The 19,198-nt window shown below is 37.7% G+C and overlaps 1 protein-coding gene across 2 annotated transcripts in view; it reads right to left on the bottom strand.

Annotated features, from left to right (window-relative positions):
- Window positions 1–19,198, bottom strand: part of Megf9 (multiple EGF like domains 9) — a 157,081-nt gene that overhangs the window by 28,067 nt on the left and 109,816 nt on the right. The gene's annotated exons all lie outside the window — the stretch shown is intronic.

Raw genomic sequence — 19,198 nt, 5'->3', positions numbered from 1 at the left:
ATAAAGGATCTGATGGTTAATATTAATTGTGAATTTGACAGGGTCTAGATTCACTTAATAGACAAATCTCTGGGCATGTTTATGAGAGTTTCTAGATTAGGTTAACTGAGATGGGAAGACTACAGTAGCACCAATCAACAGGCTGAGGTCCCAGACTGAATGGGAAAGTGTGCCGGGCGCGGTGGCGCACTTTAGTGCCTTTAACAGCACTTGGGAGGCAGAGGTAGGAGGATTGCTGTGAATTCGAGGCCACCCTGAGATGACACAGTGAATTCCAGGTCAGCCTGAGCTAGAGTAAGGCACTACCTTGGAAAAAAAAAATGAGAAAGTGAGCTGAGCACTAGTATTCATTGCTTCCTGTTTCCTGACTGCGGATGCAATGTGACCGCTGCTCTGTGCTCCTGCCCCATGCCTTCTTGGCCATGATGGACTGTAGTCACTCCCTTAAGTTGATTCTTACTGGGTGTTTGTCTTATCAATAAGGAAAGTAACTAATACAAGGCCCATAGAGAATATAAATTCCCAAGTGAAATCTTTGTTTACTGAGCAGTAGGGCACAGAGCTCATTTCATTCCTGGATTCTCACACAGTTCTACTGGCATCCTATCCAATTTGGAGAAAAGAATAAATCCTATATAGCCCTCACCCACCTTCTGGCTAAAGAATATGAAGACCATGCCAGTACATACTCATTTTGACTCTAGAAACTTGATATAAGTGTTTATTTTGAGCCTAAGAGGTATATAAATCATCATTCTGGTAGTTAAGGTAAAATACCAATTAAATAAATATGACTATAAAGGGAACCTTTACTGTATCCTAGAATAAATTATGAAAACTCTAGACTATCAACCATACAAAAAGAGAGTAAAAATAAAAATGAAAGAAAAAAATTATTTAGTATCCTATTAATTTCTATTTACTTATATATTCATTATAACAATGATAATTATTTCCAATCATTAAAACAAACTTGTGTCACTTTCTTTTTTAATTAAAAAATTAACTAGGGATTTGAGGGAGTATAGAATAGGCATAGCTTAGCAACCTGGGACTCCACTTAGCTTGGGCTATACACACACCCCTTTCCTAACAATGCACTTGGCAACCTGGGACCTGAACCTGCATCAAGCTGCACATACACTCCACTTCAAACAACATAGTGAGTTTCTCTTCCCTTGTGAGATTATTTTCCATACAACCATGCCCTAGAACATATCTAGGAATGAGAGGTAAGAAGCCAGTCCAGTCACAACTTGTTTTGAGTAGTGCAAGCACAACTAGACAAAGTATGTCAGTCCAAGTAAACCCCTATGTACCATCCAATACTTATGCATGAATAAGCATACCAATGACTAAAGTCAATACATTATTGGAAAAGGACATGTGCAGTAAACAAAGGCTTATATAACCCAAGCCTGTCAATCAAAGCAGAAAACCACTCATATACCACCCTGAGACTCTTCCTCCTCCTGAGCCTCATGAAAGAAAGTCCTGGGCAGTAACCCACTGTTCCCTTTAACTCCCTTGTACTCCCCCACCTTTGTACTTTTGCTTTGCTCTCTAATAAAAATTCCCACTGCTTTGCTATTTGTGTATACATTTTCAGTACTTTAAATAAGGCACTAAGAACTTGGAAACACCCAGACAGCTATGTTCCACAGACTACCAGCTACGTTCCCATTAACTGAATTGGAAGAGAGGCCAAAAGGTAGGAAATTAGATACTTCAGATAGAACAGGGTCAATAGTAAATCTGGACGGACTTATGGAAAACATATCTACCAAGCCTATCTCTTATGTAACTTTGTAAAGCAGAAAAGATACCCCTCGCACACACACAAATAAATATCCAGATGAATACACCAAAGTACTAAGGATCTAACAGAAAAAATTAAAAAAAAAAACAAATCAATACTCATCAAACATGAGAAGCAAGATCATATGACTCAGTAAGAAGGAACCACTAAATTCCTTCATATTATCAGGAAACTACAAAGAAAAAAATATATACCTTTCAAAGAATGGCTAACAGTACATTATTAGCCAATTTCTAAGCTTCCTAAAGTAATCAAACCATACTTGCCCTTTTTTTGTTGTTGTTTATTTTTATTTATTTATTTGAGAGCGACAGACAGAAAGAGAAAGAGGCAGAGAGAGAGAGGAGAGTGGGCGCGCCAGGGCTTCCAGCCACTGCAAACGAACTCCAGACACATGTGCCCCCTTGTGCATCTGGCTAACATGGATCCTGGGGAATTGAGCCTTGAACCAGGGTCCTTAGGCTTCACAGGCAAGCGCTTAACCACTAAGCCATCTCTCCAGCCCTGCCCTTTATTTCTTTAGAGACATTATTCAATATACAGAAGGTAAACAGGCCAGGCGTGGTGGTACACACCTTTACACACCTTTAACCCCAGCACTCAGGAGGCAGAAGTAGGAGGATCACTGTCATTTCGAGGCCACCATGAGACTACATAGTGAATTCCAGGTCAGCCGGGGCTAGAGTGAAACCCTACCTCAAAAAAAAAAAAAAAAAAAAAAAGATAAACAGTTACTTATAAGGATGGTATCTGCCTAATTTACTACCTACCAGCTATTCCAAAAAAAAAAAATTATCATGAAATGATGACTGATAGCCATAATACAGCCAATGTTCTCAAAGTAGCTGCTAGCCCTGTAACGGGACTTTCCCTTGAGAATTTGGTTCTGGGCATTCAAACGACTGATATAAGCAGGCATTTTTCTCCCTGGAGATTCTGCCCCTTCATTAGCTACTTAAAAAATACAAGAGTAACTTCATGAATCCTGATGAACCCATGACTGAGTCTAGATGCCATGCTTTATCTAAGTAGAGTATTTTAAACAACAAGAGAGGAGGTGATTTTTTATTTAAAAAATAGTGGGTGCCGAGTGGGAAAGTGTGGCTTCAAGGCTGCACTAGAAGTGCTTTTCCATCATGTTACTCATGGCCCATGGCCATTTTTGGCATGTATAAGAATTAAATCACTCAGCAAACATAAAGCTTCGTCTGTGTGACTTCTTTTATAGAATAAAGCCTTTACAACGTCCTCTTTCATGGGCTCCCTCTGTTAAACACTGCCGAATGCTTGCTGAAGCAAAGGTCAATGATATAAATGTAATGGGGTGGGGGAGCTGCAGACCACTCATGCTTACCCATAGATTTAAAGTCAAAGGACCAAAAGTCCACAGCTTCATGTCTAGATGAGAAGAGTACAGTGCCAGATTTTGAATAGAAATCAGAAATGTATATAGTACTCAGATAAGCTAACAAAAAATTTAAGTTAGAGTACATTCATTGAGTGTTACTTCTTAAACATTTAAGTTTCTAGTAAAGTATGAATGTCCTACAAATAATTGTGTCACAAAGAATATCAAATTATTCATACAAAGTATAAGCTTATACTTATGCTAATACTAAGTATAAGTAAGCATATACTACACTTTTCTTAAATTATCCAACATGGGATTCTTAGATTTTTTTTTATGCCAATGCTTAGTTATAGAATTTGTACAATCATGGGTATGATTAAATATTGTGAATATTTTCTACTTAAAAAACATTTCTTGGAGCTGGTGGTTTAGATCAATGGCAAGATGCACAAGGCACTGGGTTTAATACTCAGCAACATAAACAAAGGCAAAAAATAGTTTTAAAAATGATAGAAGCAAATGGTGGGCTGGACAGATGGCTTAGTGGTTAAGGTGCTTGCCTAACAAAGTCCAAGGGCCCAGGTTTGATTTCCCAGTACCTATGTAAAGCCAGATGCACAGGATAGCACATGTATCGAGTTAATTTATTGCAATGGCTAGAGGCCCTGGCATGTTCATTCTCTCCCTCCCTCTCTCTCTCTCTCATAAATAAGTGTTTAAAAAAGATAGAAACAAATGTTATTCTGAATGCACTACTGATTAGAGAGACATATGAGGTCCCCTAATCAAGACAGGTCTCTGTCAAAGTACTAAGACCCTATTGCTGAAGACACCAAATGCTGCCAACATAGACCATGGAGAGACCTGGCTGGAATCAAGAAGAGAGCCAGTTCCCAGACAGCCCATCTAGTGCTGGGAAGCAATCCATGAGATACTAGGGGAAAGTGGGCAACAATAGTTTGAGCAACCAGAGAGCTACTCAGAAGCAAACATTCTGACTGGATGTACATGCCAGTGCAACAGTGGCACATAACCTTGGTGAGTAACCAATAGCTTCCTGATTGGTTAAGAGATCCGCTCAGTGTAAAGGAACCACTATCTGGAACTGGGAACCAGATCAGAATCCTATGGAGACAAAGATTATGCTCTTCAGGGTCAAGCTCTCACTAGTCCTTGGCTAAAAGTGGGATTGCATACATCAATTTCTCCCTAAATTAATAATGCTTATCTAATTTAAACTATGCTAACTTCATGCTCAATTGGAGAACTCTCACTTCAGCCAAGCCACAACTAAAACCACAGAGAAATTGGGGAGATGAGCAAGAGTGCTGCTTTCATGGTGAATCTGATAATCAGCACCAGGGTAAAGGCGATAGACCCTGAAAATACTCAACACTTGCCAAAGCAGAGATCCAGAAGCTCCTAAGAGCTCCTCACTGAAGTAAACTTAAAACGCATTCACCATGGCTCAGGGAATTTTGCGGAAGAGGGGGTGGAAAGATTATAAGAGCCACAGGTTAAGACATCATGCCCACAGATATTCCCCCCCCACCCTGCAAAAAAACCTGACTGCTGCTCCCACAATGCATAACCCACAACCTCATGAGAAATGCCTGCAACCCCATTAAGGAGGGTCTTCAGCAGATTGGGGGCAGGGATGAGGGAAAAAAAGGGTACCAACACATGATGTATCCATACAAAATATGTTGTTAATAATAATCATAATGTTTTTCTCAACATGAAGCTATTCATTCCTCAAAGGGAAACTCAAGAATGTATCAACTTAAAATATGGCACATTAATGCTACAAAAATACTAGCCAATTTCTCTTTTAAAGGTTTTGTTCTGCAAGATGTGTCTATAGGGAATATTTAGAATTTCCATCATTTCATAGTCATATTGATTAGGTGGGAAAAGTGGAATACAGGAAGGAAGATTATCAGTGTTTATGGAAAAAAAAAAAAAAAAAACAGCTTGAGGAGTCAAGGGAAGAGCTCAGATTACAATCCAGCTCTGCTAGTGACTAGTTGGGGCAAAGTACTAATTCTCTTTTAGCCTAGGTATTCTCCTCTGTCAAATGAAGACAACTATGTAGCAACCAGTGTAGGCTTATTGTGAGAATTGAAGATCATGTACAGAAGGCATTTAGCACATGCCAGCAATACTCATACTCAAACATGAAATCAACTGTGAAGATGATGAGATATTCCTAGACATTGATTTTTCCCCCAAGAAAATTGTAAGAGTAGGCTACATTTCCCAACAGGCAGAGAAAAGGAAGACACTACATTATTTTGTTTTAATATTTATTTATTTATTTACTCATGAGAGAGAAAGAGACAGACAGAGAGAATGGACATGCCAGGGCCTGTAGCCACGGCATACGAACTCCAGACACATGTGCTCCCTTGTGCATCTGCCTTACATGGGCCCTGGGGAATTGAACCCAGGTCCTTAGGCTTCACAGGCAAATGCCATAACTGCTGAGCTATATCCCCAGTCCCCGACACTACATTATTTACTTTTACAATTTTAGTTTTGGGACTGGGGAGATGACTCAGTTAATAAAGCGCTTGCCAGGCTGGAGGGATGACTTAGCGGTTAAGGCATTTGCCTGCAAAGCCAAAGGACCCAGGTTTGATTCTCCAGGACCCACGTTAGCCAGCTGCACAGTGGCTGGAGGCCCAGCACACCCATTCTCTCTTTTTCTCTCCCTCTTTCTCTGTCAAATAAATAAAAATAAAATATTAAAAGAATAAAGCCCTTCCCATACAAGCTTGAGGATAAAGTTGGGATACACAGCACCCAGGTAAATGCTAGGTGGGCATGGCAGCTACCTGTAGTCCCAGTGCTCTGAAGGTAGAGACAGGGATCCCGAGAGCAAACCAGCTAGCTACACAAGTTGAATTGGCATGCTAGTTGGCATAAATGGGTTCCAGTGAGAGGACATTGATAGAGGAAGACATCCAAAATTAACCTTTGGCCTCTAACACACACATACACCTACATACAAGCACACACACACACACATACACACACACACACACACACACCACATAATATCTACATAAAAAGATTCTAGCTTAAAATTAAGAAAAAAATGACAATGACAAGAAATTAAGGAGTAACAATACTTGGAGCAAACATATGATTAGGGAAACAATGTTTGTAAAGAAAACTTTCAAATTGAGAAAATCCCATATTATGTGGATCAAAGCATAATAGAACTTTGTATTGACTAGATAGTGATGAGTTTTAAAATGTAAATGTAAGAACAAGGCAAACCAAAAATCAGTAGATGGGAAGAAATAATGAAGATTAGGGCAGAAATTAATGAAATAGAAACAACAACAAAAAAAACAAAAAACAACAACAACAAAAAAAAAAACAATCCAAAAAATTAATGAAACAAAGAGTTGGTTCTTTGAAAGGATAATATTGATAAACCATTAGCAAATCTGAACAAAAGAAAGAGAGAAGAGACACAAATTAATAAAATCAGAGATGAACAAGGTAAAATCACAACAGATTCCAGAGAAATTCAATAATTCATAGGGAAATACTATAAAAGCATATACTCCACAAAGTATGAAAATATGAAAGAAATGGATGATTTCCTTGATTTATATGACCTACCCAAATTAAATCAAAATGAGATTAATCACTTAAATAGACATATAACAAACATGGAGATCCAAACAGTTATCAATAATCTCCCAACTAAAAAAAACCCAAGCCCAGATGGATTCACTGCTGAATTTTACCAGACCTTTAAGGAAGAGGTAACACCAATGCTTCTTAAGCTTTTCCAGGAAATAGAAAAAGAAGGAATTCTACCAAACTCCTTCTATGAGGCCAGTATCACCCTGATACCAAAACCAGGCAAAGATAGAACAAAAAAAGAAAATTATAGACCAATCTCCCTCATGAACATAGATGCAAAAATTCTCAACAAAATATTGGCAAACAGAATACAAGAGTATATCAAAAAGATCATTCACCCTGACCAAGTAGGCTTTATCCCAGAGATGCAGGGATGGTTCAACATACGCAAATGTATAAATGTAATACATTACATAAACGGGTTGAAGAACAAAAATCACATGATCATCACATTAGATGCAGAGAAAGCATTTGACAAAATCCAACATCCCTTCATGATAAAAGTCCTACAGAGACTGGGAATAGAAGGAACATATCTCAATATAATAAAGGCTATTTATGACAAGCCTACAGCCAACATATTACTAAATGGGGAAAAACTGGAAGCTTTCCCACTAAAATCAGGAACAAGACAAGGGTGTCCACTATCCCTACTTTTATTTAATATAGTTTTGGAAGTCTTAGCCATAGCAATAAGGCAAGAGACACACATAAAAGGGATACAAATTGGAAAGGAAGAGATCAAGTTATTATTTGCAGATGACATGATTCTATACATAAAGGACCCTAAAAACTCTACTAGCAAACTGTTAGAGCTGATCAAAACCTACAGCAATGTAGCAGGATACAAAATAAATACACAGAAATCAGTAGCCTTCATATATGCTAACAACAAACACACAGAGGATGAAATCAGAGAATCACTCCCATTCATAGTTGCATCAGAAAAAATAAAGTACCTTGGAATAAACCTAACCAAGGAAGTAAAGAATCTCTACAATGAGAACTTTAAAACACTCAAGCGAGAAATTTCAGAAGACACTAGAAAGTGGAGAAACATCCCTTGTTCCTGGATTGGAAGAATCAATATTGTGAAAATGGCAATCTTACCTAAAGCAATCTACACATTTAATGTAATCCCTATCAAAATTCCAAAGGCTTTCTTCATGGAAATAGAAAAAACAATCTAAAAATTCATTTGGAATCACAAAAAACCTCGAATATCTAAAATAATACTGAGCAACAAAAATGAGGCTGGTGGTATCACCATACCTCATTTTAACCTATACTACAGAGCCATAGTAACAAAAACAGCATGGTACTAGCACAAAAACAGACATGTAGATCAATGGAACAGAATAGAGGACCCAGATGTAAGCCCAAGTAGCTATAGCCACCTTATATTCTATAAAAATGCCAAAAATACTCATTGGAGAAGAGACAGCCTCTTCAGCAAATGGTATTTTGAAAACTTTATATATATCTGTAGAAGGATGAAAATAGATTCTTCTCTCTCTCCATGCACAAGAATTAAGTCCAAATGGATTAAAGACCCTAACATCAGACCTGAAACTCTGAAACTGCTAGAGGAAAAAGTTGGGGAAACCCTTCAACATATTGGTCTTGGCAAAGACTTTCTGAATACAACCCCAATTGCTCAGGCAATAAAACCACAGATTAATCACTGGGACCTCATGAAATTACAAAGATTTTGCACTGCAAAGGACACAGTGAAAAAAGCAAAGAGGCAACCTACAGAACAGGAAAAAATCTTCACCAGCTATATATCTGATAGAGGATTAATATCTAGGACATACAAAGAACTCAAAAAGTTAAATAATAAGGAATCAAACAAGCCAATCAAAAAATGGGCTATGGAGCTAAATAGAGAGTTCTCAAAAGAAGAAATACAAATGGCATATAAGCATCTAAAAAAATGTTCTACATCACTAGTCATCAGGGAAATGCAGATTAAAACTACATTGAGATTCCATCTCACTCAGATTGGCCACCATCATGAAAACAAATGATCATAAATGTTGGCGGGGATGTGGAAAAAAAGGAACCCTTCTACACTGCTGGTGGGAATGCAATGTGGTCCAGCCATTGTGGAAAGCAGTGTGGAGGTTCCTAAAACAGCTCAAGATTGATCTACCATATGACCCAGCTTTAGCACTCCTAGGCATATATCCAAAGGATTCATTTCATTTCCTTAGAAGTACATGCTCAACCATGTTTATTGCTGCTCAATTTATAATAGCTGGGAAATAGAACCAGCCTAGATGTCCCTCAACTGATGAGTGGATAATGAAGATGTGGCACATTTATACAATGGAGTTACACTCAGCGGTAAAGAAAAATGAAGTTATGAAATTTGCAGAAAAATGGATGGACCTGGAAAGTATTATACTATGTGAGGTAACCCAGGCCCAGAAAGCCAAGCGCCACATGTTCTCTCTCATATGTGGATCCTAGCTACAGATGATTGGGCTTCTGTGTGAGAAGGAAAATACTTAGTAGCAGAGGCCAGTAAGTTAAAAAGGAGACATAAAGGGTAGAGAAAGGAAGGGAGGAGGATACTTAATAGGTTGATATTGTATATATGTAATTACAATGATTGTAATGGGGAGGTAATATGATGGAGAATGGAATTTCAAATGGGAAAGTGTGGGGGTGGGGAGGGAGGGAATTACCATGGGATATATTTTATAATCATGGAAAATGTTAATAAAAATTTTAAAAAATGTAAATTATCAGGCTGGAGAGATGGCTTAGTGGTTAAGGCATTTGCCTGCAAAGCCAAAGGACCCAGGTTCGATTCCCCAGGACCCATGTTAGCCAGATGCACAAGGGGGCCCAAGTGTCTGGAGTTCATCTGCAGCAGCTAGAGGCCCTGGAGTGTCCATTCTCTCACTCACTCTCCCTCTTTCTCTCTCAAATAAATAAATAAATAAAAATTTTAAATGTAAATTATCTCGGAATGTTTTTGTCATCAAAACACTATCTTCTTAAGATTTACAAGATATAAGTGGCTTCTGTACACATTTAGATATGATCAATTTTGCCCCAAGAAGTCACAAAATAACTTAGAAATATGGCTGTAATCAAAGGAATTACTTTATGGCCTTGTTTTCCTTCCTTCTCCCTCACATAGTTTACATGTTGGCACTGTGATATGGAAAGAACAAGAAATAGAAAAAGTACATTAACTATATGTATCAGTTTTCTTCTTTTTAATAACTAAGAACATTTAGTTTGGGAAGAGACTCAAGCTACTAATTAAAACATAGTCTGAAAGCAGTAGAAATTTGCTGTTTGTAAACTCTTTCAACATAATAAAAATAAGTTTTAAGAAGTAGCAAGAAAATTTTCCCACTAAGAAAAGTTTTACCTGGGAAAATAAAATGAAAAGTTACTAACACTTTTTTTCATTTTATGTTTAGGTAATAGTCTTATAAAGATAATTAAAAATAGTATTTTCTTTCTTGTAAAAAATATTCAATAATTAGACATTTTGGCAAAAGATTGTCTGCTTCTCTATCTTTCTAGTCATGGAAAAGATCATTATGCAATGAGCAAAGCTCCTTTTCTGGAGAAAAAAGGATAGCTTTATTTTTGAAAACATTGGACTATTATGCTGAACATTCCTTGTATTTTTGAGGACAAGTAGTCTAAAATATGTTAGAGGAAAGCCACAATCAGGCAGAAATTCTTAATGCTTCAAAGAGGTATTACCTAAATACAAAAATACTTTATGATAACTATCTTAGTATAACCAAATTTAAGTTTGTTTGAAAAGTCAAAAGTAAACTTAAAGGCAAAAAAAAAAAAAAAAATCAAAGTACCATATTTCCAGAGTCATAACCCAAGTAACCTTGCTTAATTCAACTAGGAATATTATTTCTTCCATGTTTTTTTCTTTAACAGAAGAAATAAGACTCTAAGAATTCTGAACCCACTCAACTACTCCACTATTTGGACAGCAATTTCTGCATTTGCAAAATCATTTTGAAAAGAGAAAATGTAAGACAGACATAGAGGACCAAATATCCAGAACTGAGGTTGTTTAACATTTGATTCTTTTGTAACCATTACAAAAGATCATTTAATGGAAATATAATTGATATCTGATTTATGCATTGCTGTGTTTCACCAATTCACATGTAGGATCTACAATTTAAAATTAATTTTCTCACAGAAATCACAGCATAAGCAGAGGTCTAGTTTCAGATTAGCAAACAAAACTGAGTCTCACCTTAAATGCTGAGAATAATACTGAAGACCAAGTCCTTTAAACCCCAGTTCTGAATTCTACACAAGCAGAGTGGTTAGTGGTCAAGAGGCAGCATTACCACTGGTGCAAAAGTAGCAAGAAAGTGGTAAGAGTAGCCAACTGCTTTCCACTTGGATTTCAAGCCCACTCTACAGGATGGGAATCACTCCTGGTACTGTAAACATGGCCATAAGTCTGTGGCTACAGACCTAAGCTCTAGGGGAGAAGGCAATACTGTGGTTATGCTAATTGGACAGCATATCAAACTACCTTCTAAATATTCACCTTTGTTCCCATAGATTGGTATTGCCAACAGCCTCAAATATAGGAGATTCCTTATGCAAAGGGTAGAGGTAAATATAGAGATCTACAGATAACAAGGTACCAAGAATAACTAACACTTCTAGAAGAAGCTTTTCATGTTAATCTTCTCCTGGATTGATTGTTAGTCATTCAAATATTTCTTTAGAAAAAAAAAGAGTTTAAAAACTACCATTGTCAGGGCTGGAGCTTAGTAGTTAAGACATTTGCCTGTGAAGCTTAAGGACTCAGGTTCAATTCCCCAGTTCCTATGTAAGCCAGATGCACAAAGTAGTGCATGCTTCTGGAGTTTGTTTGCAGTGGCTAGAGGCCCTGGCATGCCCATTCTGTCTTTCTTCTTTCTGTCTATCTGTCTCTCTTTTTCTCTCTACTTGCAAATAAATATTAAAAAGTTTTTTTAAAAATTCTATTGTCAAAGAAACGAGACACTGTCTGATCTGTCTCAATAAAATTCTACAACTTATGACCTTAGATTCCTGACAGCATCTACAATTATTTGTAAATTCTCTCCTATTTTGGCCAGTTTCTTTGCAAAGTTTTCTTTTCTCTAAAAGTTTACTGATAATTTCTATTTTTAAATTGAAAACATATATTATTTATACAAAAGTAGTTAAATTTAAAGACAATACAACTTAAAGAAGACTAACAAAGCTAATGCTGACACCCACTAAGACATGTGGAGCACTGTGTGCCCTTTCTCAATAACTCTTGCCCAGAAGAGCCTTGTGTGTTGATTATTCTTTATCTCCTTAAGTCTGACCATTTCTATTATTTTGCTAAATGCTATATAGTAATGCCTGCCCTAAAACTGTGTATAGGTTCAATGTCCTTTACCTGAGCTGCATGGGACTAAAAGCATTCAACATCTTAGGCATTTTCCACATTGAGGAGCACCTGACTTTTACAACTGCTGAAGTTACCTTCTTGTTGCTGGAACAAAACACCTAACTGACCCAAAAGAGCTGATGAGAGGAAGGTAGTTTATTTTGGCTTGTCATGAAAGGAAGCTTTATGATAACAGAGGAAAGCATAGCATGAACAGAAGCTAGACATCACCTTACCAACAGCAGGAGGAAAACAGCAGCAGGTGAGTGAGCTGAACTCACACTGGCAAGCTAGGGGCTAATAAACTTCAAGGTCCACCCCCAGTGACATACCTCCAGCAAGACTCCACCTCCCAAACTGTCCAAGAATATTGTCCAAACTGAGGACCAATAACATAAAACACTTGAGTTTATGGGGGACATCTGATCCCAACCACCACAGTATCTCTAATCCAAAAATTGGAAATATCTTGAAATTCAAAACTTTATCAAGGCATGAGCTTTGAATTTTGCCCAGATCTTCAAATTAGGGATTCTCAGCCTACATAAATAAGAGTTGTGATGTGCTCTTTAATTTGTCTTCTTTTTTCTTAATATAAAGTTCTGTTTTGAGATTGATTTGGGATAAATTATATAGTTGCATATTTTTTCCAGAGATATAGATTAAACTAGGGACCTCACACATGCAAAAATACCATCTTTTTTTTTTTATTATTGTTGTTTTGAGGTAGGGTCTCTAGCTCAGGATGATTTGAATTCACTATGAAGTCTCAGGGTAGCCTTGAATTCACTACAGTCCTACTACCTCTGCCTCCTGTGTGCTGGGATTAAAGGTGTGTGCCACCATGCTCAGATCATCATTCATTTTTTAGTGTCATTATATTGCATCACATGAATTTTCTATCTAGACATTTGGGGTTACATCATGGTTTCAAATTATAGTCTTCTGATTACTAAATAGTAAAGCATACTTTTATATTTAAAGATTTTATTTCTATTTATATTTATATACTGATTAGAGGCAGAGAGAGAGAATGAGAGAATAAGCATGTCAGGGCCACTGCAAACAAACTCTAGACACATGCACCACCATGTGTATCTGGCTTATGTGGGACCTGGAGACTCAAACCAGGGCCCGTAGGCTTCGCAGACAATGCACCTTAACCACTAAGCCATCTCTCCAGCCTGCTTTTATATTTATATGTATTAGAGTTTCCTCTTTAATAAAGAGTCTGCATACGTATTCTTAACATTGATTTGTAAAAAATTTTTATGTATTTCTGAAAAATTGCCAGTTGCATGTGCTATGGTTATCTATTTCACTTTGTGGCTTGTCTTTTCACCTGCCTTATCAGATCTTTTGACAGACAGAAGTCTTTAATTTGTGTGAGTGTGCACACAAGTGCATGTGTGCATGGATTTTTTGGTATGATTATTTTTGAAAAGATAGCTAGGCTAACAGATACACAAGGGGGCACATGCATCTGGAGTTCATTTGCAATGGCTGGAGGCCCTGGCACATTCATTCTCTCCCTTTCTCTTTCTCTCTCTCTCTCTCTCTGCCTCTTTCTATCAAATAAATTAATTAAATATATTTTTTAAAGATGGAAAAAAGAAATGATAGCTGGGCCAAAAGAGCAGTGCTCTGAGTATCTCCATATATATTTTGCCTTGCACACCACTTATCTAACACCTGCTTCCGATGTCCATCCCTTCAGCCACACTGACTCTGTACTGCTCAAATACATTAGGTCTGTTCCTTCACAGTCCCCTTCCAGAGGGGATCCACAAAGCACATTCCCTACTTCATTCTGCTCTTCATTCAAACACTATATTCTCAATAAGGCTCTGCCCAGCCACACTACTTGGAAATAAATTTCTCTTATAATAAATTTTATTTTCTTCCAAATTACCTCACTTCTTCTCTTTTTCCTAATCTAGAATGCCAGCTCTAAAACATCATGCGGTTTGATGTGCCTGTTCACTGCTATATTTCCAGTGCATGGCACAGTGAGACACACAAATCTGTGCTGAGGCTTGCATAACCTGACTCCAAGACCTATGTAATTTCTTCAGTAGCTCATGATAACCTCTAAGTGTACTAATAGTTTACATTTTAGCTCATTTAGTATTTGCCATGCACTTAATCTTGATATTTTATACCACATTTACATAAACTCCTTTAAATGTGGGAAATAAGTATAACAAGACCTGTGATAACTGGCCCATCATGTACCAGTCAAAATCCAGACAGTCTTTGGGTTTTTTTTTGTTTAAATCAAGACAAAGAAAAGAAGACAAAGGGTAGGGAATATGTTACCTTTCAAAGAAAGATCTATTTTGCTTAAGCACATCTAATAGATTTGCTTAATCTTTCTCTCTCTGTCACTGTCAAATAAATAAATTAAAATGAATTTAAAAAAAGAAAAAGAAAGAGCAGAGGCTGGAATGCCCCATGAAGTTTACTTTTTTTTTTTTTTTTTACATATAAACTGACCTTGGGTTTTGGGGGACAATTACTTATTGTCCACTAGATCAATGGGTTTGAAATTTCACCAAAAGGGCTTATTGCAACATTGAATGCTAAGCTCTATCTCAAGAATTTTTGATTCCATGGATGTGAGCTGGGCCTGAAAATTTGTATTTCTGATCAATTCTCAAATTATGCTGATACTGTCATATGAGGGCCATATTAGAGAACCACTATACAAAATTAACTTGAAAAATATCACTGTACTTATTTCACTCTATTTTTATATGCTTAGCCCTGACTGACAAAGTTAAAGTCCATCCCTAGACTTAGTGCTAACCTGCTAATTTGGTATCAATACCAACCTAAGATGAGGATACTTAAGGCAAATGACCCCAGGGGCCTGTCATCAAGCCCCCACTTACTTTGACCTTAGTCCTCTATGTTCTCAATGACTGAATTACAACTATTGTCCCAAGACTCAATGCCTGGCTCCCACTCCCCAGTGGCCTCGCCTCCTCACTTCCCACCCCAATGACCAGATCCATGACACTGGTTCCAGACTTCCCACATATCAAATGCCTGTCATTTAAACTCCAGCAAGTCAGATGTTATGGTATTTCAAACCAGCTTTGATGTTTATAATGTTCTACCTTTCCTTTCAAAGGATTCTTATGCACATTCTCATTATTTCATGTTGCTATCTATACACCATTTATTTTCATTGCAGCCTGAATCTGATTTTTTTGTTTATTTTTATTTATTTACTTATTTGAGAGTGACAGAGAGAGAAAGAGGCAGAGAGAGAGAGAGAGAGAGAGAGAGAAATAGAGAGAATGGGCACGCCAGGGCCTCCAGCCACTGCAAACAAACTCCAGACTCATGCGCCCCCTTGTGCATTTGGCTAACATGGGTCCTGGGAAATTGAGCCTAGAACCGGGTCCTTAGGCTTCACAGGCAAGTGCTTAACCACTACACCATCTCTCCAGCCCCTGAATCTGATTTTTAGATCATGCCTCCAGTGTCCGTCTCTAAGCCAGCAAGTTATTATGTTGCTTCTTTCAGCAAATCGGTCAGTCAAGAAACCGAATGTGTTTTCCAATATTTTTTCCTTGAAATAGCTACAATATCTGATTTATAAGACATTATATTCATTTGCTGAACTCTTTTGTTTTTGTTTGTTTGTTTTTTGAGGTAGGATGGTCTCATTCTGGCTCAGGCTGACCTGGAATTAACTATGTAGTCTCAGGGTGGCATCGAACTCACAGCAATCCTCCTACCTCTGCCTCCCGAGTGCTGGGATTAAAGGTGTGTGCTACCACGCCTGGCTTCATTTGCTGAACTCTTAAAAAATCAACTCAAGATAAGCAAAAGTAACTTTTTTTCAACTGGTCATAGTGTACATGTTGGAAATTGATCAAGAGGTTTTGTTACTAACAATGTAAGATATGCTTTCACTACAGGTTTTGACAATGTGAAATCATGGCTAGTCCTCTCTGTACAATATTTAGAAAAACTGATGATATCTTTGAGAATCTACCTAATATTATACAATTTCTCCACAGAAAAAACGTACTTATTCATTAATTCACTTTATGTGTGCCTCTCTTAGGTTAATAACTCCTAATCTAGAGCAGAAGGACATATACTAACTCAGCACTGAATGCCATGGAATATTTTTAATTGGGGGGGGGTTGTTGCTGTTTGTTTTCTCTTGAGACAGGGTTCTACTATACAGCCAAAGTTGACCTGGAACACAGCATCCCCTCCAGATTCAGCCTCCAGAGTGCTGGTATTACAAATGTGCTTCATCACACCTGGCTTCCCATGGGAATTTAACATAGGGAAAAACATGGAATATGGTATTAGAAGATAAAAAATTGACTCTTCTCATTCTGGTAGTTAATGTTTTTCTAAGCTTAGGCTTATGTAAATTTTTTGAGGTATGGTATCACTGTGGCCCAGGCTAACAGGAAATTCACTCTGTAGCCTAGGCTTATTACATAACCATTTGATTATTACATCCCTTCTATAATTTGGTGAATAATCATACTAATCTCTCAGAGTAGTTGTGAGAATGAAATTAGAAGATAAGAACCCTGGTGATTATAAATGACTTTGTGGATATTAACAGATTAACATTCCCTGGAAACCTACTGAATTGACTAACATAAGAGGAAGTTTGGAAAACCCATTGGAGAAAAGGGAAACAATACACACTGTTGGTGGCATGGCATGCTACTACAAACATTATGACAAACAGCATGGAGGTTTTTCAATAAATTTAAAACAGGGCCAGGGAGATTGCTCAGTGGTTAAAGGTGCTCACTTGCAAAGCCTATAAGCCTGGGTTCAATTACCCAGTATCCATACAAAGGCAGATGCACAAAGTGACACATGCATTTGGAGTTTGCTTGCAGTGGCAGAGGCCTTGGCACACCCATACTCTCACTCTCTCCCCTTTCTTTCTGCTTACAAATAAATACAAGTATATTTTTAATTTTTTCAAAATACTTTAATTTTATTTATTTGACAGAGAAAGGAGATAGAGAGAGGGAGAGAGAGAGAGAGAATGAGTGCACCAGGGCTTCCAGACACTGCAAACAAACTCCAGATGCTTGCACCCCCTTGTGCATCTGGCTAATGTGGGTCCTGGGGAATAGAACCTGGGTCCTTTGGTTTGAAGGCAAATGCCTTAACTGCTAAGCTATCCCTCCAGCCCCAATATAAGTATTTCTTAATTTAAAAGAAGACATATCACATGATCCAGCAATCCCACTAATACATACATATCTAAAGAAATGAAATCAGGGCTGGAGAGATGGCTTAGCGGTTAAGTGCTTGCATGTGAAGCCTAAGGACCCTGGTTCAAGGCCCGATTCCCCAGGACCCACGTTAGCCAGATGCACAAGGGGGCACATGCATCTGGAGTTCGTTAGCAGTGGCTGGAAGCCCTGGTGTGCCCATTCTCTCTCTCTCTCTCTGTGTCTCTTTCTCTCTCTGTCACACTCAAATAAATAAATAAAAATGAACAAAAAAATTTTAAAAAAAGAAATCAGTGTAGTGATGAGACATCTGCACTCCCATGTTTATTGCAGCACTATTCATGATATCTAAGAAATGAAAACAACCAAAATATCAACTGATGAATAAAGAAATATAGACACAATAGATTACCACTGAGCTACAGAAAAGAATGGAATTGTCATTTGTGGTAATATGGACGAAACTTAAGACCATTAACTGAAATAAATCAGGCACAGACAGACAAGTATGGCATGATCTCAGTCATACATAGAATAAAAAGTTGAGGGCTGGAGCCATGGCTTAGCAGTTAAGGTGCTTGCCTGTGAACCCTCAGGTCCCACATTTGACTCCTCAGATATCACGTAAGCCAGACACACAAGGTGACACTTCCACAAGGTCTCACATGCATACAAGGTGGCACACATGTCTGGAGTTCAATTACAGTGGCTGGAGGCCCTGGTGTGCCAATTCTCTCTTTCTCTCTTGCTCTCACTCTCTCTTATTTAAAAAAAAAAAAAGGCCAGTCTGTTAGGCTTGCCTCAAAAAAAAAGTTGAGCTCACAGAAATCCAGAGTAAAATGGTAGTTACCAAAGAATAAAGGGAGAAGAGGATGAAGACAGATAGATCTAAAGAGATTTCTGTGTGCCATTTCATCATAGAATAACTAGAGATACCAACTATATGTGTGTGTGTGTGTGTGTGTGCGCGCACGTGTGTGTAGTTTCAAACAAAGAAAAGGATTTTGAATGTTTTTCCCGTAAAGAGATGATTAAACACTTGAGATACATCTATTTGAGTAGAATATGATACAGCGTGTACATGTATTAAGACAACACATAGAGCCAGGCATGGTTCACACCTTTAATCCCAGCACTCAGGAGCCCGAGGCAAGAGGATTGCTGTAGTTCAAGGCTAGCCTGAGACTACAGAGTAAATTCCAGGTCAGCCTGGACTATAATGAGACCCTACCTCAAAAATCAAAAACAATACAAAAAAAACCCACTTAATTTAAAACCAAATTGTCAAAGTACATGAAATCTATCATACCAGAGAACTCATTTATTCTTTAGAACAATAACAATATAATTTGAACTAATCCTACACACGTTGAAGGTCACAATAATTATGCATGAAGAACTTATGCCACTTTCCAGAGGAAACCTGGAAAAAACTTAAAAATCAAAATATCTCTCTGGGATGAACAAATTTAGATATTCTGAGTGGAAATTATATTTGGGGAGGAGAAAGTATGGAATAGTCCTGTAATTCTCTCTGCCCTCTAGAAAACATATTTCTTGTGATTAAAAAAAAATTGAAATGGGAAAAAAAGTCACGCTGATTTGATTTTCTTTCAAGGGACACAAGGGAAAGACAAAGCCTTCTCTGTGGGAACAAAAGTCCTTCTATTTCAGCCCAAGTCTGCTAGCATAAGTTCTTAAAGTTCTACTTT

This window comes from Jaculus jaculus, chromosome 1, assembly GCF_020740685.1.
Source record: "Jaculus jaculus isolate mJacJac1 chromosome 1, mJacJac1.mat.Y.cur, whole genome shotgun sequence".
In the NCBI taxonomy this organism is placed as follows: Eukaryota; Metazoa; Chordata; class Mammalia; order Rodentia; family Dipodidae; genus Jaculus; species Jaculus jaculus.
The sequence above is the reverse complement of the archived record's forward strand: the minus strand, read 5'-3'. Positions and strand labels throughout refer to the sequence as shown.